This window comes from Siniperca chuatsi, linkage group LG7, assembly GCF_020085105.1.
Source record: "Siniperca chuatsi isolate FFG_IHB_CAS linkage group LG7, ASM2008510v1, whole genome shotgun sequence".
NCBI classification, from domain to species: Eukaryota; Metazoa; Chordata; class Actinopteri; order Centrarchiformes; family Sinipercidae; genus Siniperca; species Siniperca chuatsi.
The window spans coordinates 13,074,833-13,099,414 of record NC_058048.1 but is presented as its reverse complement, the minus strand read 5'-3'; the positions used below and the strand labels follow the sequence as shown (position 1 = coordinate 13,099,414).

At 39.0% G+C, this 24,582-nt stretch overlaps 1 protein-coding gene across 2 annotated transcripts in view; it reads left to right on the top strand.

Moving 5' to 3' along the window:
* Window positions 1-2,960: 2,960 nt before the first annotated feature.
* The window catches only part of LOC122879371 (SPHK1 interactor, AKAP domain containing), a 128,945-nt gene continuing 107,323 nt past the window's right edge, over window positions 2,961-24,582 (top strand). The window contains exon 1 of one of the 2 annotated variants that reach the window (XM_044203379.1): window positions 2,961-3,158. The gene's annotated coding sequence lies outside the window, so the exon portion shown is untranslated. Of the gene's footprint in view, window positions 3,159-16,143; window positions 16,295-24,582 lie in introns of those variants that run through there. The other variant, XM_044203381.1, reaches the window with a different exon arrangement.

The following is a 24,582-nucleotide window of genomic DNA, read 5'->3' as shown; positions in this document are numbered from 1 at the left end:
GCCATTTGTGATGATAAGCAATACAAAAGTGAATCTGTGTAACTTTCACAAACACTGTCACATTAAGCACACACGAAAGGACAGAGATAGATACTGTAGGACATTTTCAAGTCTGATTTGTCTATCTGTAGCTCACTTGACTATTACCTAACTTGCCCTTATCCCCACTATCTTACAAGTTTTTGACAGGCTAAAAAAACAAATACACAAGTGTGCTACAGTAAGACAAAGGTAACAGTGCTCCTTGTCTAATAGCAAGCCAAAGTTTGAATAACATAAATAAGGAGCTGGCAAAAGCCATGCTAGTGCCTGTGAGGGTCTACTTTGGCACAGCGGTGCTTTGGGCTAAATGCTAATGTCACCATGCTAACATAGTCAGTACAACAATGCTGACGCTAAGCAGGTAATTTATCATGTTGTCCATCTTAGTTTATTAAGGCAGCATGCTAACATTTCTAAGTAGCACTAATCAAAGTACAGCTGAAGCTGGGAATGTAATTCATTTTGATGGTATTTGCTAGCATAAGCAAAGTATTGGACAAATTAAAATTTTGAACTGATGATGTGGTGTGTGATATGGAAAGTTAAGGGATCACCAAAGTTATTACAATTCACCCTGAGGGGGAAATTAATGTGTGTACTAAATTTCATGGCAGTCCATTCAATAGTTGTTGAGACATTTCACTTAAAACCACGAATGTCAACCTCATGGTGGCGCTAGAGGAAATGTCTGTAACAAATTTCTTGGCAATCTATCTGATAATTGATGAGATATCCTCTTGCTTTAGCTGCTAGCATGGCTAAAAAGTACATTGAGAGCAGCAGCTCTCAGAGCACATAGATAGTGCTGAACTATCTACTAAACTACTAAGATTAGTGCTGAATGCATTGTTCCTTGTAGAAAAGGCGATTAACTCAAATTGCTTTTGCATTTAAGATACTGACAAATCAGTAAAAGACATTGACATTTTGAAACGTTAGTCTGATGTACTGATTCAATCATTTTCTTTATTCCAAGAGCAGTGGGAGGAACATGCACCGGCATAAAAGGTGTGTTCAGACAGAAAGCTAAGCGAATTTTTGCCTTGCATCATTCGAGCAAATTTGTCCGCCTGACCGTTTTTGCAGTCTTTGTTTATCTGTAAGGTATGCCAGTGTTTCAACTGTACATTAGCTTTAAGTTAGCTAGCAACAGACACACCGACCGTGTCTGTGATCTTGCCTGCGTGTTTTCAGCTCAGACTCTGACTGAACTCACCAGAAACTCCAGTTATTTGTGTTGTTATTTCCCACCAGTCTTTCTCCTTTTTCCTCTTCATTCACAAAGCCACGGAATCTGCACAAATTTTGCGCTCAAGCCGAAACATCAACTCACGGGGGCGCAACTCTGTGTCAATATCTGCCGCCCCTGCGGAATTCACGTTTTCACGTCTTTACACTGACTTTGTATGCAATTGCGCCACCTTTTAAACTTAGCTCCATGTTCTGTCTGAACATAAGAGTGTAAGATTTTTCCTAACTTGCTAGAGGATATATTTAGCTGAAAGCAAAAATAAATAGATCAGTAGTTATATAAGAATTGAATGTTCTGATTACCTTTGGACAGAAAAAATAAAGAGACTGTTGTAATGTTGCCTGACACCATACCTAGCCCTTCAAAATATATGTTTCTGTAACTAGACTTACATACTGTATACATATATTTGACCATCCATACAACAAGATATAAGTGGACTTTCCACCATCTGCAGGATTCTGCCTGTTGGGGATGCTGAAAGAGCCACAATAGCTTACTGACTTTAGCGAACATACCACATGAAAAGCCACTCATTTTCCAGCCGAGTGGTGCAGATAGCCTTCTGACAGGCCAGTCATCCACATGGTTAGAGAGGCTGAGAGCTAGAGGGCCACACAGAGGTGGAGAAGTAGAAAGACAGAAAACCGACAAGACAGAAAGCAAGAGAAGAGAGACCTCAGCTGAAGGGTTAATAAAGTCCAGCAATCCTTGAGGGCAGATTACTCATCTGTTAACGAGCTTGCTCCATCACCCTTGCCACTGCTCCACCACCATCCCCCTCTCCTGTTGACTCTCACTGCCACCAATCACAACAGATTACTGTTTCTGAGTTTACAGCCCCAGGTACCCAGTCTTTTGTCAAACTCCACATGCATAAGAAAACTGCACCATGTGGAGAGAATGTGCAGAAAAGCTTAATGTGAGGAAGTTATTCAAGGCAACATTTGCTTTAGGTCAACAGAGCTTTAGCTTAACTTTTAAGAAGGTGGAGAGGTTTATGACCAGTACTGTGATGCCCTAAGCCCTAAGTCTGTGCCTGAGATGATTTTGGTAGTCGTTATTCATTTTTGTGTTTTTTGGATTTTTTCCCATTTTATAATGATCCTGCATAACATAGAACTGTAAATTTAAAATAAAGATGGTGATGTTGACAGTTTTGAAGCACAATTAAAGATTAGCTAGATAAAGATTAGATAAAAACATCTAAAATAATAACATTTTAAAAATATATTTTATTTCACATGCGATATATGGAATGTCATTTCTCTAGCACAGGAGCTTTGGACTGCCGGGAGGAGGAGGTTTTCAGGCCCAGGGTGGGGGGGACCCATTTATTTATATATTTATTACCTCATTTATTTATTTCAGGATTTATATTATAGCCATATTTATTTAATAGGCATATTTATTTATTTAATATTGACGACTGAAATGGAATTCCATAGAGATACAGCTGATCATTTTAATAGTGACTTCCATAGTGACATATTTTGTCTCTAAATGGAGCTAAGAGCTAGATCATGAGACAGACACTGTTAGTTGCACTGCTTCAGTCACACATGAGTACTCTAGTTGATGTAACATAAATCAAGTGCACCCTTTGCAATGAGGCGGGCTATTTAAACTGTCAGTGCCCCATCCCTCTGTTTTGTTCTGCTACAGCTGCAGCTCATGTAGCATCTCATAAGCTAGCTCTTGGCTGCTGGCTTCAAACTAGCACTTCAAACCAGAAGCCTGAGTTTTCTGTTGGCAGCTTGGGACCTTTACTACTTTTCCTCAAAGGATTTATTCACCCTTGAGATGCTGGGGAGCACCACTGCACTTGAGCAAAGTATCTGCTGGTTGTTCTAACATTCATATTGTGAGTGTTTATATTAGCTCTGTTAAGTTGTGTTTGTGTGCTTAGCAATGTCAGCTAGGTAGACCAGCAGCTAGCTATACATTAGCCCAAGCTATGTGGCTTCTAATTGTTTTGCTTTCGTCTCTTGGCATCTCTTGGCTGCTAATTTCTACTCTTCGCTGCTGCTATCCTCTGGTGTGCACATTTTGCATTGTGGCTAAGCTAATGTTATCTTTGTTTGTTGTATGGCATGTGCAATATGATGCTTTCATGCTGTTGATTTATGTTGTGGTGAAATGTGAGTGGTCTTGTTTGAATGAGTATTATTTGTTTTGGCTTTATTGGTTTTAGATTTTTGCCTCTTTACAAACAGGTCTCTAGTATTGTTAGAGGATAATATTTTTGTCTTTTATACGAATGTAAACATGAGTACTGTCTTGCACTCGGCTCATTAACATAATTATTTTTCTTTAATACTGGCTTTGTGGGAATCTCCACATGGCTTTTGTCACCCGTAGAACATGTCGTCACATTCCCATTTTTTTCCACATACTTCTTGTACAGCTAAGCATTAGAGAAATATTTCACTCAAAACCAGTAGGTTTATGTAACAACTTCCTTTATGTACCTTCATATCATAATAACCTCTAAATTGCTGAGCTACCTATTTTATGGTGTAACGTTACACTGCTGCTACACTCAGCAGCACTCATTATCAACCTTCAAATCATAACCATGTACTGATTTTTGACATTTCCTAAGAAGAGATGGTCTGCTCCAAGCCATAAATTTTAGGGGATTTTAATATGCTTACATAGTGGAAGTGTGTTTTAGCCTGCTACTGCATATTAGCTGGATTGCCCGATTTAGTTTTTTAAATTTCAATCCACTAGTATATTCCCCACAATGTTTGGAGGTGCTTCATCTGGAAATGGCCACATGATGGCAGGAGCCTTGCCCTCATTTAGTAGATTCCACATAATAGCTGGAATCACGCTCCGTATCTAATGTGATTTTGAAGGGGGAAGTTGATTACTGCCATTCCCCAATCTCTGCCATGCTGAGCTCGATGTTTGCTTGCAGGGTCAGAGCCTAGACATCGAATTTAATCTCAGTACATATTCTGCATTCATAAAATAAATCGGTTCCCTGTGAGTTGGTCTACTGAAATGCACTGGTAAGTGAAAGACACAAACACATATTATACGAATTCACACACAAAAATGTTGTTTAGTTATAGATATGTTAAACTTGTGCATTTTTGTTATGGGGAGGCAAAAGATCAGAGATTAACAAAATCTGGTGGCTGCTTTTTACAATTTGGTCACTTAGCAGAAATCATCCACTTGACAGGAGTACTGAGAAAATGCTTTTGCCAACACAAGTTGGACTTGTTGTCTGTTAGGAATAGGTTTTCCTTTTGTAGGTTGCAAATACACTGGCTGTTTTCATCATAATGAATGAATGAATGGATGAATATGAACATGTTACCTAAATGCAACTGCTTTTATATGGGTTCTAGCACAGTATATCAGGCCTGTTGTAGGGTAAATTTAAAGTTTTTGGTCATCCTTTTGGTCGGTCTGTCGATGGTCAGTCCATCACTTTGGTCCAGACTGAAATATCTCTACTGGATAAGATTGATATGAAATTTGGTACAGACATTCTTGGTTCCCAGAAGATGAATCGTAGTGACTTTGGTGACGTTTCCTCTAGCGCCACCAGCAGGTCAAAGTTGTCACTTAAACTACGAAATATCTCAACATCTACTTGATGAACTGGCACGAAATTTTGTACAGACATTTGTGGTTTCCAGTTGATGATCCTAATGATTGGTGATCAGGCATTTTTATGCCTTTATTAGAGTACAGAGATGACAGGAAATGAGGGAGAGAGAAATGCAACAAAGGTCCCCAGCTTGACTCGAACTGTGGACTTTGCATTTTAACCCCTAAGCTTGTCCAATACTTTGGTTTATGACCAAATACCAGCAAAACTAACATTGACATTCCCATCATCCTCAGCTGTAGAAATTGTTAAGTGTTAATTAGCAAGTGTTAGCATTAGGGCTGCCTCCTAATAATCGACTAAACCGTCGATGAGAAGAGTCTTAGTCGACCAAGTTTTCATTGGTCGGGTAGTCGCTGGGGACCCAGCGGGGGATGATGCCGTGGAACGGGGCTGGAATGAGCACCCGAACCGGAGCTGGGCAATCCCACTGAACACGGGACCAGGTCTGAACACAGCCTCCAAGACTGACAGAGGTCATTTGACGACAGGGAATACAGTACCAAGGTAATTTATAGAGGCTCCGACCAGGACTCTGACTCCGGAGACGACAAAGACACGGCGTGTTCAGGCGCGGACAGGAGAGGCGTGAAGCGGGAGAGGAGTGAGTTTGAAGTGAGTTAATTTGTAAGAAAGGTTATTAGTCAGCGAGTATTTGTTTTTGTGAAGTTGGAAGTTATTTATTCCCGTATTTTGAACATTGAGACTTGTCTGGTGTTATACTGTGTATAAAATATTCAGTCTCCTTGCTGGTTGTTCCGAAACATTTAGAATCATTACCGCTTTTGCCGTTAGCAACAGGCAGCTCGCTTCGTGCTCCTTGTAAAATTTATATTTTAAAGGCTCATTTTTACGGTTTTGTATTTCTCTGTAACGTAGCACAGTGTGAACAATGTTTTACTAAATATAGCTAAATTTAAATAATTAATTTAATATAATAAACGTTCAAGGACTAATGGCTTGAACTAACGAAGATCCACTAGAATTTACTTTTGGTAAACAAGGCAATTCCACAGCATCAATTCAGTGGTTAGGGAAACTCTTTTTAAGTCACATCTTTACTTTGTAGTTCAGGCTTTTAAACCAGATGCATGTTTAGATATCTTGCCTGGTGCTGCTTTACATAAAAATAAAGGACAGAAAGAAACATGCATCTGTATTTATTTATTTATAGCAACAAACAGGTGTTCCTCAGTGTGGAATCAACATTATTTTTGTTGCTATAACTGTGCACTGCACAAAGAAAACTCCAAAAATGGCACAGCTTTTTACCATCTGAAAAATGAAAAGTTCCACCTTGATCTAAAATATTTAAATATTTTCACTCACAAATAAAGGAGATTTTGTCTGAAGAAGCTTGGAATGACAGCAGTGGCAATTTTATGTGAGAGAAAGTGTGTCATAGTAGATATCCTTTCATTATAGAAATACTTTTGTACCTGGTTAAGTCCCTCACCCTGGGAGACCCTTCTCTCATTTGTCTTTCCTTCTTGATGTTCTCATAAGAAAGAAATAAAAACAAATAAGTACACAACGAAACAGACATGCAGTTTATTTGTCCAAACATTTGTTGATGCACAGCATTTGTAATGTGTGATACATCTTGAACAGTTCAAACAGATTAGTGGAATTGTGGTGTGCGCTGTTTAGGTGGTGCTGAGCCCCAAGAGCCCTGGCCTTGTTCTGCTTTGTTAGAGGGAAAGTTTTCCCTTGCTTATTTCCACAACTTGACCCAAAAGAGCTACAGTACTGCAGAAAAGGCTAATTCATTGTGTATGTTGCTCTGCTACAGTCAAAATGGATTTTCTGCACAATATGGAATTCATAAAATATTTATGTTTGGAGTGATAGTTTGGACAAAAATGTTAAAAGTAGTTTTTTTCATAAGCATGTGCTTTGCAGCCGGAGTGGAAATCTATACAAGAGAGCTTCCCCAGGAAGGCCTGAAGTTTTCAGAAGCATAATGGAAAGAAAGTTGAGTTAGAGTATAGTGTTAGATGTCTTGCCCAAGGACTCTGTACTGGTGAGGTGCTCTGACAAGAATTTAAACTTGGCAACCAAGTTACCGAGCACTTATTTTATGTACAGCTGGCTGTAAATACGGAAGAAAAAGAACATCACAGTTTTGCTTTGGGAGTTTGACTTTTTTCACAGTTTTCTGAAGGAGCTACCAATTTTGTGGGGGAGGATGAAAATGTTTTATATATTATGTTTGCTTTAAATGCTCACTGTGGATCTAGTCTAACGCTTCCAAAGGTGTAAGGAATTTGCTTCTGTCTGTGCAAACTAGTTATTTCACATTGCAACAGTTTGAATAGACACTTCTGCTGTAGTATTTACTGCAGGGCATAAATAGTGTGTTTTCACTTGTATTGGCGTGGTTTCTGAGGAGAACCATATTGTTGGGAGGTGCCAGGTCTGGGCAGCCTGCATATAGAGAAAATACTGCTTTAATGTTTTATAATTGCCCTTTGGACAGAATTGGTCTTATGGTTTGTCACTTGTAGCACTACCACCCAATGTTTCACTATAAAAAGGAACTAAAAGGACAAAAACAGCAGGATCAGTCCCACCCGCCCTGCTGTGCACTCCAGTGGTTTGTCTCGGCCCATGTTATAAGAGTTTATTGGGTTGGCTCTATTGAAACTAGTGTGGGCATGCTGTGAAAAAGCCTCTGGAACTGCAGCCCCACAGGGAACGCCTGCAGCACGGTCAAGAGGGTCCCTACAAGGTCCAAGTACAACTCAAAATGGTTACAGAACACTGAACTGGCATCCAGAAATGAGAAAATACAAGTTTTTCCCCCTAGTAAAAATATTCCAAATATTTAACATGTTGTTTTTTCAGAGGGATTTAGTTGCATGAATAACACGTAAGCCTTCACTGTGTATATTTTTATCCATAATGGATCTACAGTACTGTATATGTCTAATATGACCTCCACAGCCTGTCCATTACCATGTACAGACACTTTCCTCGAGGGTGTGACACTTCACTGCACTGTGGAGGCCTCAACTAGACATGCATGAACTCACTCAGGGCCGTGGCTAAGGTCAAACACCAGCGTATGCTCAGCTGCCACTGACGCTTGCTTTTTTTTCTTCTGTCTTATCATAGGAGTGAGTGTATCTGTAACCAAGAGGATTTGTGCAGCTTTTTATTATTGTTATTAATATTAGTACTGGCCACTGTTACATCCTCAAAGGCTGTCTGGGAGGTGTTTGCCATGGACCACTCCACAGTTTGTCACATGTTCTAAAAAGTTACCATGGCAAAAAATTATTTACACTAATATGTTGTGTTCTAATGCTATCCGCCAGTAAAATGTTTGTCCTCTCTTTGTGCTCCTGTCTTTCCTCAGTCTCTGGTCTCTTTTTCCAGTCTCACTCTTTTTTCACCTCTTTCTCCAATCTTCCTTCTCTGTCGAATTCCTTTCTGCTTTTTCCTTTTCTCTTACCATTTTTTTTCTCTCTCTTATTTTACTGCATGAGACTGCAGTGGAGGAGAATTCACTGCTGTGTCCTAAATTGAGTCAAACTGGGATGGAGGATTGATGTGGCGTTTAAATTTTAGACCTAGACCTGAATTTTGTACCAGCTGTGGCTTCTCCTCCCTCTGTTCTCATCCCCGTTAGGGGGGCCTTCAGGTTCTACAAAGAAATGGAATGAGAGATCACACATTATAATTTTAAATTAGTTCACACAATATGATTTATCCACTTTTTTGACTGTAATGACTCTAACCATCTCCTGCAGGTTGCCTTTGATCATAAAGGCTTTACAGATATTAAAAGGAATATGCTTAATTTAAACCCAGCTTCCCATAGAATCGGTTTTAATTGCGTTGGCACCTTCAGCTTTACACACCTGCACCATTCACATACTGACCACCAGCTTTCATACTATGATTTCCATATTATCAGTATCGAGAATGACCAATAGGCCACAGTAACCTTGCATAAATAGACAGAAGCTGTTAGCTGGTTGGCGTGGCTCCAGACAGGCTTATCATCAGCCACTCAGAGAGCCAGTGGCTCAATGGATGGATGGCACATAACACCTACTCCTAAAACTGTCCCATAATGAATGGCCCCAATTATGGCCATGACCTTTCTCTCTTTTTTTTTTTTTTTTTTTTTTTTTTTTTTTTTTTTACAAACTCTTTCTCCCTGATTCCTTTCATAGACTTTCTGTTGGTTTGTTTACCTTTCTGTCACTTTCACCCGCTCACTTTCAGATATCCCGTATCTTTTCGTCCCTCTCCATTGCTCTTCGTCTCTATTCCCCTTTTTGTAGCAAAAAAAAAACAAGAAGCACTTTATCAAGCCTTTTGCCTGGGCCCTCAGAAAATCCATTGTAGATTGTGCCTGTGGTGTATGAGAGTTTCTATGCACAAAAAAAGTATAAAACCAGGGGTACAGGAGAAAAAGCACTAGAAAAAGCACTCGCCCACCACCTCAGTGACCCAGTTTCAATCTCCAAATGTGGTGCTTCAGGCTTGGCTGGGTGCTCCATCAATCACAACTGGCAGTTGGCAAGCTGATGTGGGTTCATATCCTTGTTGCTGCTCCTACTGGCTGCTTGGATATGGGAAAAAAGGCAAAATACAGTAGAAAATAGCCCAATTTTTAAAAACCAATCATGCTCTCACCTACATGCTAGTTTCCCTTGATAAATCACGATGCTTCCCTGAAATGTTTTTAATCTGAGAAGCACCTCCTTTGTGGTTCACTTCATCCAAACAATTATGGGAAGGTACTGCTATTCTCATTTACCCACACAGGAGCCATCCCATTTGTCTATCCAATTAGCTAAACCTGTAGCGTGCTGCTTTTATCTTCTTAATGCTGACTCTAAATGTAAATTAGAGGCAGTTGTTTTGGATGTTGGAACCAATTAGACCACCAGGTGGTCATAGTTCTGGGGTGAGCAAGAAAATTGTGAGTGTTGAAAAGTGTTGAGTGACAGCGTGTCACAGCAGCAAGTGCATGCTGTTAGCTCTGAGAGGCGAAACATTTTGTAAATTAGGAAAATTTAGTGGGATATCAAAGCCAATGATGAGAAACATGTTGCTGACCAGTAAGGGTCAGGTCAGTCCCCTTCACAAGTGTGTGGCCTCCCTAATAGAAATTGACCTGTCAGTTTTCCCATGGAGGGAAGGTGTAACAGACCAGGCGATGAATCAAACCGCTGTGGATGAAGCTGTGAAAAAGCCTGGTATAATTTGTACTGTGTGGGTTTCCTTTAGTTTCATGTGTTACCTGAAACAAACAAATGTAACACTGTTAAGATCTGCATGCTCCTTACATCAACCTTTTTAAAGGTTGGGAAATTTCATATCATCAGTGTTGGGTAGAGTACTGAAAATCTAAAGTATAAAAGTACTTGGTCAATAAACCACTCAAGTTCTTTGTGTACAAGTTACTTTGTGTTTTAATATTGTTTAGTGTGTATGGGCCAGAGATCTTCACAAGTCATCTTATGCAAGTCCAAGTCAAGTCCCAAGATTTTGGTCAAGAGTCAAGTCATGGTTATTTCTAGGGAATGCACTTTGCTTTGCATGTTGATTATTTCTAATTTAGCTATTTCTGTTTAATACATTTATTTTACTATTGTTTTTTTATTTACATGAAGGTATTGATAAGATCACTTTAACATATCATACTACTATTGTTGCCTGTATCTGTTGTTATCTTGATATGGACATAATACAATATGATTATTCCAAAAGCATCTATGAACATAATATTTACAACGTAAAGAATTACTGTGGCAATAATACAGGAGCAGCTCATTGTTGAATGAAGTAGGTATTTTGCCCTTACTGGAACATAGGCAGAGAGCTAACAGATTCCTCAGTAAACACCCAGGAGACAGCGGGTAAGTTTAGGATGTTTATCAGAAGCTCTGTGAAACTGAAATACAGAAATAAAAAATACAAATTCACAAACTGTAATGACTTTGTTAATATGAAAGCAAGAGTCAAACACTGAATCATAAATTGCTATACACAACACAAATACACATTAACATTCTTATATTGCTATTAATTAAAGACTACAGCTGACTAATGATTAGGATGCTAACAAGATCACTTTCACCGGTGAAATTCTATTTAAAGAATTCACCATCGGACATCGCTATAAAACAATAGCAACCAATGCGAATTAGAGAAAAGAGAGGCCTAGGCTAACAAGAGGATTCTGTTCAGAATCAGAACGAATCAAGTTATCCTTTGACTTGATGTTTATACAGTGTGTATCCTACATTTGTTCTGCATAGACTAAATATGCTTTTAATACGTCATTAATGGAAAGCGAAAGTATTTCTGCCGGCTTGTGAAAGGGCAATGCAGGTTGCTTTCCAACACAGCCACCAGTGGCATAGTGTGCAGTTACTGGATTTGAGTTACATTAGTAGAACAACCAAACCTTAAATTGAAAAAGGCATTTGCCTGATTTTCTCAATTTTTGCTTTTGCCCAGCTCATTAATATCTGGCAAAAACGCACATCTCCTTATATCGCAAAGGAGACCAGCGAAGTTAATAGCAGATTAGTATCCCAAAAAAAAAAACCCTCAAGTAAAAAGTAAAAGTAGAGTTTTAAAAAGGAACGTGAAAAATTACTGTTCCTAGAAAACTACTTTTTTACTCATTTGCCTTACTTGTAATGAGTTACTACCCACCCCTGCATGTGATTAGAGTAACTGTGTGCGAAGAATCATTTGAACATTTCTTGCCTTATTTGTCAATCTCCGTTATTTGCATATACAGCACCAGGTACAGTGCGGCAGAAGTAGTGGGTTTAATATCTCATGCAGCAATAATGAGGATTTGTTTGGAAAAAATGGGGAAAAAAATGTGTACAATCAACAGTTGATGCCATAGCTGGTTTAACAGATACAACAAAAAACTGTTGTAAAAGAAATGGTATCTTCATCAGTAGAAAATCCAAGGTATAAGTGCTCATTAACTGGACTTGCAAGTGGGCAATGCAGTGCAAAGCCACCGCAGCATCAGAAATGATCATTTAGGGCATGACTGCACAGATTAGAAAAATAGTGTATTGAAAGAATTGTCTTTCTAATTTTCATGTTTGCGTCTTTCTGCACTGTGCATAATCCTGGATATATTTACTGTGTGTGTGTGTGTCAGCTGCCTCCTCCCTCAGTATTCCATTTTCCCTCTCTCTCCTCTTCTCGTTTCTCCCCGTTGTCACTCCTCTAACTTTTCTTCCTGTGTGTCTGTGCGTGTTATCCCTCCAGGCAGAAGAAGACAGATGTCTGATAGGTTTTCTTAACAGAAAAAGACTGCAGGCGAGGGCTGCAGCAGATGAATAGGATGATAGGGTCAAGGAGTGTGGCTGTTTTCAACAGTTTCCTCTCCCCAGATTGACAAAAGTCATGTTTACTTCATAGAAAAGAAAGGAGATAAAGAACCCATCTTTGAACTCGAATGTCTCTGGTGAGAATGGATCAATTACATATCAAACAAAATCTTAATGGACCTGTCTGTCCCTTAGCGATATTCATTGTGATTTTGGAAAGATGATCTGTTGTCCTCACTGTGAGTAAAGACAAGTATGTCAACAATCCATCCAAAGTCACCTGGGTTTAGTTTGAACTGGCACCTTCACAGTGAGGACAGGAAATTTGAGAAATAGTGTGCAGTTACTGGGCCCAGCTGTTAGGATAATCTTTATCAAAGTCGAAAGCTATGCCTTTGAGCAGGATTGTTCCATCAAATCGGAATAGAACGACCAAACATTTGCCAAGCCAGTGAACTAATTCCTTTATTCATTTAAGGATCCTTGTAGAAAAAACTTTAAGTTCTTGTCAACATTTGATGTCTTGAGTTTGTTTTAACCAAATGATCTTAATCTTCAAATAACTTCAAACACTCAAACTGTTCAAAACTAACTCCACCATCACAGAATCTTATAACCATCTAATAAGGGTTGGAATTGTTTTAAGTTTTCTTTGTATACTGACTGCGTCATATTGGGTCAACAAGCCTAGCGACCCATTTCAGTATTTCTCAGCCTCCAAATGCACCCTCCTATTGCTTGACATTGTGAGACAGCCAGTATCCCATAATCCAACGTGGGCTCACCGATACATCATAGCCTGTACTGTAGTCATGGAATTTGTCCCAGATTCTCAATAGTATTCTCACTTTTTTGGGGGCCATTTTAGAGCAACTTACTGCTGACAATCTTGGAAATGTTTGAGTTCATGTGTTATTGATGGCCTCCCAAACACACCTTTAGTTTTGGTCTCTGCCTCAGCCTGGCCCTAACGTCCTCTTAAGGACCACACTTTGTGGCCCATGTCCTTTGGAAGATGGAGGATATAAACTTTTCATAGTGTTGTTTACTAGTTATCTTTTAATTATTTGATCCATTTATTTGTTAAGGGTGGCGTTCTGCTATTTGACCTATGGTTATCTTTTCATCATGTCACGTGAATAGGCATGTTCATAATTTGATATAGTGTTTTATGATTTGATGTCAGTGTTTAGTTGATATGGTGTGAGCATTCATTATTAGTTGTTGTTCTTAATAATCTGAAAAATTGTGCATTTAGAAAAAAGAATGTAATTTAATCCTAATAAGGCTCCATAGTTTCACCCTTTTGTAGTAAAGCGTTGAATCGTCTGTGTGCTGCAGTTTCATGACTCTCCATACCAGAACAACACCATTTCTTTTCATTTAATTTCTGGCACCATCCAAACCAGTCTGCACTGGTCATAATGGCTGTCACTGCAGCATGCCAGTGATGGTTTAATTGTTGGTCAAGAGGTGTAGAGGGCAGTCCCTTTGGTCAAACAAGGCATAGGTGCATCGTAATCTCTCTACATCTGCGTGTGTTTTAGAGGACGCGGAGGAATTTAGCCACTGAACTGAGCCACGGAAAACATGTGATGTTTCCTTCATGGCAAGGAAGCCAGCTGGAAAAGACTCCTTGTCTGACTCATCCATGAAAGGAGGAATTTCTTTTAATGTATGTTTACATCAAAAAGAACCGACAGCTCATCTTTGGTTTTCTTCGATACATAGACAAAATAAAGTGTTTATACTTTATGTCCCCTAAATTTATTCTTGCCTTATTGCTGGATGCCGTACTCGCATTAAAACAGCAAGAGAAACTGTATTTATCTTGTTCCTTGCCACTGGCTCTATCTGGTCTCTCTCTCTCTCTCTCTCTCTCTGTGTGTGAATAGATCTGTATGAAGGATTAATATCTGCATAGCTTTATGATGAGGAGTACACTCCAAGCAGCACACACAGAATGAATAACTTAATAATAATTTAAATTCTGTATTTTTTTGTACTTCTGGTGACTTTGAAGTTGCAGAGCACATTCTGCTTGATTGACCCTGTCATTAGCATTAGCAGCTGCAGTTGCTAACTCTCATTCTCGTGAAATCAATTTTGGTGCACCTCTTGAATGAAAATATTGAGACTTGAGGGGAAACTGAACAAGAAGCTGTGTTTTTGATTGCATTGGTAAAATCTAGTAAATGAAGGCAGGCTTTAAGGCAGCAGCTGAAGTTCTCTGATGCCCAGAAAACCCAGCTGATCTTAGGCCAAGCATATGTGAGAGTGGTGCATAGCCCCCGGGAATTTTGTGTGTGTGTGTGTTTAACCCGACTTCACTCACTGCAAATGCCCTCGCAGTCTATTGCTGTTGATACAGATTTTCTCTTAGTCAACAGGCCTGGTTTATCAGGGGTTGAAATGGTTCCTGGCTTCTCTCTCTTGGGAAATATGATTGATAAATATCACAGGACGCCTACATGTCCACCCACAAAGGGAAAACAAACATCTGAAAATATAAAAAATGGACAACAATCAAAGTGATTTCATTATAGTTTTTTCTGAATGCGTTCTTCAAGGACACATTGATGATTGTTGTGAGAGAGCAGAGAGCACTGCTGGCTCGTGTTCCTTGATTTTTCCAGCTAGGTAACCTTCTGGTCACAAGCCTGCCTCTGTACCCTTTAGGTTATCACCTTCCCTAAAAGCATTAGTAGAGTTGGCATGTTGTCAAGATTTGGGCTTGTTGTCCTGCTCCGCTGGCCTCTGTGTCAAGGACTAGTCCTGTTAAGGGCTCATCATAAAGCCCACTAATCTACTTAAACCTTCATGGTGTGTGTATGTGTGTGAGAGAGATTTTGTGTTTATTAGGAATGGCTTGACCTGGAAAGCTGGGCAAAGGAATAAACTCTATTGTTTACATCCTACAGGTTGATTTCCTTTACGTGTAGAATAAGCTTTGTGGTTGTTAAAGCTGGACTGTCGTCAGCAGACCCCGTGTTAATGAAAAAATATAAATCTATCCAATTAACCCCATTACTGTTCAGTTAGCTTCATTACCATAACATGTGGATGACCTCATGGTGCCCTACTCTACTCTATAATCACTAGTTTACATCACTGACTCTGGCTTAAGTGAGCCACAGCATTTGCTAGTTAGCACAAATGCATTTGGGGCATCAATCATTAACTTAGCTCATATTTTTCTGTTGGGGCGGGAAAGTGTTACTTATATGGCAAAACTAAACTGAAAGGCTACTCGTCTAGACTGCATATAGCTTGAAATGATTGACAGTCGGCCCTCACCACCCACTCTGCTCAGTCTCAGCACAGAATGATGTGATCAATATATGTGGGCACGTATTTTCCTCTTAAATTAGTGTGATACTGTGATTATTCATTATTAGGACTTACTAGTAGGTCTTTACTCACATACAGAGAAAGGACTGATGTAACATCAACCTTTAATTTTTTATGTTTGTTTATTTGACATATTAAAAGGACAATTACAATGTTCTAATGTACATGCACAATTAAAAGAGCATCAAGGATAACACAAAAAAAGTCACAGGACTTATAAAAGGGAATTTGGATGTGGAGAATGTGGGCTACACAGCTATAGACTAGGGGCATTTCTTGATTATTCAAGTAAATGACCTAATTATACATGTGAAACATAGCCTAATGATTGATAGGTCTGTTATAAAACTAACAACAAGGACCCTTGAATCCAGCATAAGAAAACAGGTCCACACCACATAACAAATCCCAATTTAACCCCTGTTGTGTGTCTAACTCTCCAGTGAACATTTGCTGCCTAGCACCCACTCTACTCAGCAGGGATTAGGCACACTAAGACACACATACACAGACGCACAAGACAAATACCCTCTATCCTGAGGCTGAGCGAGAGGTTGTAGCGATAGAAGCAGTGGGAGAGCAGGGACTGATTTTTAAAAAAAGTACCGTTTACAAAGAGAGAGAGAGAGAGAGAGAGAGAGTGCAGTCTAACCTCTCTCTACAAAGGCGATGTGATCGACCCTCATGAGTGTGGTGAGTGCTTTTGACCATTTTGTGATAATACCTGTTGCTGTTTGATGTACCTCCTCTGTGGATGGCAACAATAGTGTGGGTGGGTGCATATGCCTTTCATGTTTATGTGTTTATGGTGTGTGTGTTTGTGTGTATCAAAGGTCTTTGTGATCAATGCTGCAATTACTTGTTTCTTCTTGCAATATTGGCTCCTTGCACCCTAACGGTTTAATTTGAAATATTCAGGCAAACACCGTTATGTTCAGCTTGAATTCATTTCCCATCCCCACTGCATGACATGAGTGTTATGTTGGCATATGTTACACTAAACCTCATGGTTCTACATGGTTGCATGGTCACAGAAATTGCTCAGTGTCTCTCAACATGCATCAAAACACAGCACAGATTTAACTCTGTGCACTACACCTGCCACAGCGTACCTCAATGACTCTTCATTTGTTAGTCAGAAATTATAGTTTGGCTTGTTCTGTTAGCTTTTTGCAAACTCTGAGCTTGTGAGACAGGCGAGCAGCTATCACTCATGCTGAAGACTTACACTCTCTCACCCTCCGTCTTGCTGATAAATGTGGATATGTGGTGGCTGGAGTGGCAGCAATCAAAAGATGAAATGGCATTGGTCCTTCATACACCCAAAATGCACAATCAGACAATCACACATTTCATCTGTTACAAACTTGAGCCGCAGGACGCAGGAAGTCCTGCATCTTTAGTTCACAACCATACATCTTGGATATTAGTCTATTTATACAGATCAGTGCTTTTTTAGAAATGTTCCCCTGTTGTGTTTCAGTGTTTTTCAACAGGATGCTGTCATACATATTGGATGTATACATTGATTCTATTTGTTGGTTATCTAGCATTCGGTTATGAGCTTTTACTTAGAAATTTTTGTGTTGAAGCATCAGTAAGAGGCTGTACCGCCATGTGTCTTGACCTCATTAGGATACTGATTAAACACAGCCCTTTTCTGGAATACATGCTGTGCTTTGAGTCATTCTGTAAAAACCCAGATGACGGCCAAGTGCCGAAATGCGTTTTAAGTAATACTCTTTTTCCAATCATTATCTTTCACATTTGCTTTTTGTCACTTGAGCATCTTATTGTAGTGCCCTTCACAGGTACTTGCAGGCTAATGAGAATTTACATTACATAAGAGCTGTTTTCCATATAATATACCAAATTCTAAGTAGGTTTTCATTATGTAGTTTGGTCACACTTGGAAATTATTGTATTGTACACTACTATGCCACAATGCAATGAACAAAGGAAATGGAGAAGCCTCTCACTGCTGCAAAACATTACATTGTTGTTGGTGGCGAGACAGCTTGAGGAAGATCTTTAAAAACATGCTACAGTCATGCTAGCGGCTCCATGAGGCTGAACTCAAGCACAGCTGTGCAAATGCTAGCATCATCATGCTAACATGCTCACAATGACAATGTTAACATGCCATGCTGATCAGAATCAGAATCAGAAATACTTTATTGATCCCCGAGGGGAAACTCTTTGTTACAGCTGCTCACTATCACATCAGTGCACACAGGAATAGAAATACTAAGCAAATGAAAATATAATACACTATAATACAGGCAAGATAAATTAAGTACAAAGTGGATATAAGTATAAAATTAAAATAAGTGTAAAGTACAAAGTGGATTACTGGTTGATGATAAGTATGTACGGTATAATAATACAATGTAATAATATAAGAAAAGTGGATATAATTATAAATTAAAATAAAAATAACTGTAAAGTACAAAGTGGATTTACCAGTTGACGATAAATATGTATGGTATAATAATACTACAATGTAATAATAAGTAATAAGTAATAGTGCATGTACTGTCAAGTTAAGAGTAGCTTATTAAGATGATTATGAGACGGTGGATATTGCACAGCAGTAATAGAAGTATGAATAAATAATAATAATAAAATAATAATAATAATAAAAAAACTGAAAACAGAGTATATTGCATCAGAGCATTAAACAGAGAATATTGCACAATTATTTCAAGTATTGCAGCGATGTTAATGGTCCAATGTCCACTTTATCGACTTAAGGTCATATAGACTGACACTTAGAGGGAGGAGTTAAAGAGTTTCATGGCCACAGGCAGGAATGACTTCCTGTGGCGCTCTGTGGTGCACTTTGGGGAGATGAGTCTTTCGCTGAAGGTGCTCCTTTGTTTTTTCCAGCACGTCCTGGAGTGGGTGGGAGACCCTGTCCAAGATGGCATGTAGTTTGGCCAGCATCCTCCTCTCTGACACCACCGACAGAGAGTCCAGCTCCACCCCCACAATGTCACTGGCCTTACAGTTTGTTGAGTCTGTTAGCGTCCGCTAACCTCAACCTGCTGCCCCAGCATGCAACAGCATACAGGATAGCACTGGCCACCACAGACTCATAAAACATCCTCAGCATTGTCCGGCAGATGTTGAAGGACCTCAGCCTCCTCAGAAAATAGAGGCGGCTCTGGCCCTTCCTGTAAAGAGCTTGAATGTTCTTAGCCCAGTCCAGTTTATTGTGATGTTTAGCAGGTATAATGTTTACCATGTTTACCATCTTAGTTTAGCGTGTTAGCATGCTAACATTTGCTAATTGGCACTAAACACAAAGTAGGCTGATGAGAATGTAATTTCATTTTTCAGGTATTTGGTCATAAAGAAAAGGATTGGACAAATCGAAATTTTGACCTGATGATGGTGCTACATGAAAAGCCAGAGGATCAGCAAAGTTATTACAATCATTACTGATGATACGACATGAATGTGTACCAAATTTCATGGCAATCCATTCAATAGCCACCGTGTCAAACTTTCTCTTAGTACAAAACAAAGTACATTGATTTCTTGTATACTAACTGCGGCAACAATGACAATTATTATATACTGTATACCGTTAAAATGTAGTATGAAATTGGGACACAGAATACAGTATGTTTGCTGTTTTGAGGGGCCTTGGCAGCCTAGATGTATGACCTGAGAGTGGATTGAATGTTTGTATGGCTGATGACTGCTGTAACTGTTTAGCACAAAGACGAATTATGGAGGAGCTAACTGGATTAGTGTAAGGCGGTTTAGCTGGCTTTCTGCAGCTTCAGAGGAGGAAATGCTGACACTGTTGCCTTTTTCGGTCTGTTCTTTCACTTCAAAAAATTATTTTAGCTGAACAGTTGAGGAAAAAATATAATTATGTTCTGCAAGCCTATTTTATTCAAAACTAATCTGCAATGTTGCATCTCCAAAATCAATAAATATACAAAGAATGTAATATGGGGAGCGTCAAAGAAGGATTCAGAAAGAACAAGGCTGCATCAAAACAAACTGCAGTAGCAGGAGAATAACGGTTTGCAGGATTTTAATATATTAAACATTTTGACTCTTCTCATTGAAGACACAATGTGTGGAAAGAATGGGATGAATTATGTCAAAGTCAGTGGGATAAAAAGAGAGAAAGGAACTGATGAACTGTGATTGGCCTTTACTCAACTTACTCTGCCACCCACAGCACATCAGGAACACAGGAAAATAAGGTAGGGAAAGTGGTCTTTTAATTGAAGCTCCCAAAGGCCAAAGGTTCCGCTTGTTCACTTCAGATTGCTAATATTGTTCCTGTGATCTTTATCCAAGCGAGGATTGCTTCATTTGCTGCCTCACTGCTGCTTTAGCAAAACTTCTGTGCTGCAGCTCACGCACACACAAATACAGACACACATGAAATCTGACACCACAGAGGAAAATTAAATAAAGCACAGACATACTCTTGGGCTGATGACACATGTCTGAAATGTGCTCGCACACACACACGTACACACTTATGCATAAAACATCTATCTGCTTTTGGCTTCAAGTTCTACTTTCCACCAAAATATAGTGTGAGTTAGGAAAGCTACTTCTCTTATGATAATTATGATGGACTGTCCTGCCACGCATGTTACAAAGAGCTTTTTATTTGGAACTTCCATACAAACAAAAACAGCTCCTTCTGCTCTGTATTTACAATTTCACTCTCCTCCTCCATGTTTTCTTGTCACTCTCTTCTTCTGCGGCAGTTGGCAAACCAGCTTAGAGGTGCATTCCCGCCACCAACTTTTGCTTTCACGTCACACGAGAATGTGATAAGCAGTTGCTGTCCAAATCATGTTACCTTGCGAGGCAGCTGGAATTGCGAGAATCCCAATATTTCGAGATCAGGTGAGAATCCAGCCCTGAGTTGCTACATAGCCTGTTCGAATATATAGCAGAGACCCTAAGGGATTACTCCCACGGTGGAAACGGTATTGCCAAATCTCTACTGGTGGATACGTATCTACCGTCGCACGGTATATACCTTCATATCGCCCAACCCTAACTGGGGACATGAAACTGACTTTCAGTGGGTTGTTTTCTCTTCCCTTGTTGTGAATCCTTTGTGCATGTGCACACCATTTGAATCCAGTGCGGACTCTGCCACAGGCAATGCAAACCACTATATAGGGAGGTAACTAATGAGAGTAAATATACTTTATGACTATAGCAGATTAATGCCAACCATAAAAAGTACAAAAATTGGATATGACATGATGAAAATTTTAAGGATTAGAACTTTAAGGATCAGGGACGTCTTCATAAATGAATAAAGTTTTGTTAAACAAGATGCTGCATGTCCCGTAGTGTCACGCTGATTAAATTTTGAAGAAAACATGGCTTATTTCTGTGACTTGAATGTAATAATTAATTAAATTGATTATTATTCATTTATAAGCAATGCATAAACCCTGGCTGAAGCCAAATTTAAACCAAGGATACATTTAATGTAGTGCTGGTCTCAAAATGCAGGTTTTCTCTGGTACGGCTTTCATATCTTGATTTGCATTAAAGTTTTCTGGGTACTTGTTTTGGGAAATAATAACATTTGGGAAATTTCTCACATGTGAATTGTAAATAATGTACATAGTTAAAGGTTAAAGCTTTCAGTATCAAGCCTATCATTGCAGTTTTGACAAATACAATCTCTCCTGCTCTGCAACTATTTGTCACGCTGTTATCAGTTGCTAAAGTGTTGAATTAGTTTTGCCCTCCTGTGACGGTGCTTCACTTTTACTTGTTCAGTGTTGTGTGTGGGTGCTTTTAAACATGAGGATGTTGTTTATTAGATAAAGCGAGGTGTTTCACCCCAGGATTAAAGCAAGTTAATGCGGCTGTCAGTGAAGTCATCACTGTCATTGCGTTGCTTCAACTCCACAATTTGTGCTGTCACAATTCATGCTTGTGTCTCTTAATCTATGGCTGTCAAAAAAGCTGAAGAAAGGATGAATTCCCCGCTCTCATTTAAAGGCAAAATGTCTGTTTTTATTGAAAAAACATTTATTTGAAAAAAAAAAAACAACCACCAATTTTTTTAGCTGAAAGCTGCACTGTATTTGTAACCTTATACTGTAGCTGCTATACCTTGGTTTACTCCAGTTGCTTATACCTGTTAAGATTTCAGTCCTGGTTAATTTGGTGACACCCATAGTTACTGTGGTAACAGCAAGTGCAGTTTAATACTACAGCAAACACTCATTGAGCTGCCACTTTGTCAGAAAGACAAAGTATCTGTTTATTGTGCAATCAAACAAACTCACCTTGTTTTTAATAAAGAAGTCAGTCAATAATTGGCCTTCTTCCATCATGCCATGAGCAACCACAATCTGATTTCATGCTGCACACAGTGCAAGTAGTTTGATCATTAATCGGACACGTACCTGATCGTTTATTGACAACAATACATATTGGTTTTTACATTAAATAATTTCCCATGTGTACATAATAATATGTGATATTGATAACCCTGATGACTGAGCTCAATGGTTTTGCATGTGATGCACAAATACTCCATCTACAGCCCATTTGATTGATTTGGAGATTTTATCAACACATACTGATGAAGACCGAACTCAGTAAATGTGTAACATACTTAAAGTCATTCTCACAGTAACTCCCAGAGTTTCACAAATCCCTACATCACTGTCTGACTACACTTTCTCTTCTTTCCTTTCTTTATCTCTCACTCTATAACTAGTAGTTGCCCTAATCTTCACAGGAAGCACTAATGTGCAAGTAGCTTAATGAACACCCTGGCACAATTATAGAGTTGGGAAATTACTGAGTAGGCCAATAACATGCTACTGTACAGGGTAATATAATGTCCCTTGCAGCTCTCAGGAACAATAAGTTAATAATAGTTAAGAAACAATGGCATCTACATCACCAGTCCACCCTCTCTGGCCAATTTCTGCTCCCTGCTGCAGCGCGCTCGTATTGTTCTTAACAATGGAGGATAATGACAACAGTGCACAACAACAGAGGACTCTTTTCATCTTTGTCCCGCATTGTCTCTCGTGTCAGAGAGTCACTATCACTCACTGATGCTCTCATCTGATGTCTCTCTCGCCTCTCTTTCTGGTTACTTATCGCTATCCCTTTTCTCTCCCTCGTAAACACAGACTCTGTCACACACAATCCTGGACAGGAGGGGGAATGTGGGGTATTAAATTATTCAAACTCCTGGCAGAAAGTGTCACCATCAGTGAACACAAACGTACAAGCCTCCATTCACAAGTGTTTATTTATAGACTTTATGGCACCAGTACAAAGGCTCAGATCATTTCCTGTCCAACCTCAGAGTGTAAAAGAGAAGTTTGGACCAGTTTAAATGCTGAGGACAAAGCTCCCAGAAGCCCTTTTGTTTGTTTTTTGTAAAGATAAACGCTGTGAGGGGTTGTTGGTGGTTACCATAAGTAAATCACTACGCCTGCACTGCATTGATCCAGGCATCTACATTTTACAATACTTTATGGCAGAATTATTTACATGTACGCATTTAAACACCTACTGTCACAATTTGCATTTTAGTATTTTTTACAATGACAGAGAAAAATGGAGTGCAAATATGCTTTTACTGTACTGTCCAGTGCAAATGTATTATGTTGTACTGTATATTAATTGTATGAGATATAAAGTTTTATTCTATTTTTAGGGGGCTTTTTTATCTCATCTGGTCAGGGACAACAGATGAAAATTAGCCTACTAGGCTAACTCTTGCTCTGTTCTAGTTCTTTTTTTCTGTTGTTCATTGAGCATTGTCAAATAAACTAATAAATTATAAATACATGAATACAATTGATTAAAAACAAAAATTGAACATGTTGTTATAAAGATCAAATGTTTGAGTTTAATTTAAAAACAATAAGAGAATGAAATGAAAGAAGAAAGGGCTTTGCTGCTTTCTGATGGGTACCTGTATATTCATTATCATGTTAAATCAAATTATGGCTTCTAGTGTGGCTCCTCTAGCCAGTCGGGCCCTCTGCGTTTGGTATGTGTGGCTATATTATGAGGAAAAAAACTCAATGACACAAAACTTTTATACAGAAACAACAGAAAGACTTCACTGGAAAGACTTGTCCGAAAAGATACAGCGTTTCCCTTGAATCAGTATTTTTATTAACCAGCCGAAGGTCAGCTTTTATTTGCCGCCACTGACAGCAGTATGTTAACCACGCTCACCATTCTCCTTGAACTCACCCCGATTAAAAGAGAAGAAAGCTGAGATTTTATTTTCATCTCTCTGTGGTGTCACGCTCCTCTTATAAGCAGAGGACATTTACATTTGGCTGTTAGACACCCTGAGGTAAATTTTGCTGACTATCTAAAAAACCAAATCCATTCACTGCATAACTTTGATGACTCTGCCCCCTCCATCTGTGATTATCTGTGTGTGTTCAAGCAGCCAGTGATAGAAAACCAAATCAACTGGGATAAACAGCATTCCAGATACTAAAAAACGAATGCCTGAAGGGACTACAGGAAGAGAGTTATTCCATTTCTGCCAATAGCTCCTCCTAAATGTTACACACTGGACCGTTAAAATTCTTACATTGAAAGTGGAATGTGAAATCTTCTTTTAAAACATCCTAAATAAAAACAAATAAAATCAAACAACCAAAACAATAAATAAAATGGACTCTTTGACAAAAATTGCCCTTAAATAATTAAACATTTGGCACAGGGGTAGGCTATAGAGTCATTCATTCCTTAACAGGTGATGGTAGGGAAAACCCTGCTGTTTATTCTGGCATCATCTAAAATGTTGGTGAAATGTTATGTTGTGTAAAAAACAAAACAAAAAACCCACGCATGTAAACACAAAAGGCAATATCGAAAAAATGATCGAGGTCATGTCCATTTACGATAAGCCGCTATCATGACAGGTGATAATTACATATCGTATATAGCGTATGATAAGTCGATAATGTAATTATTGT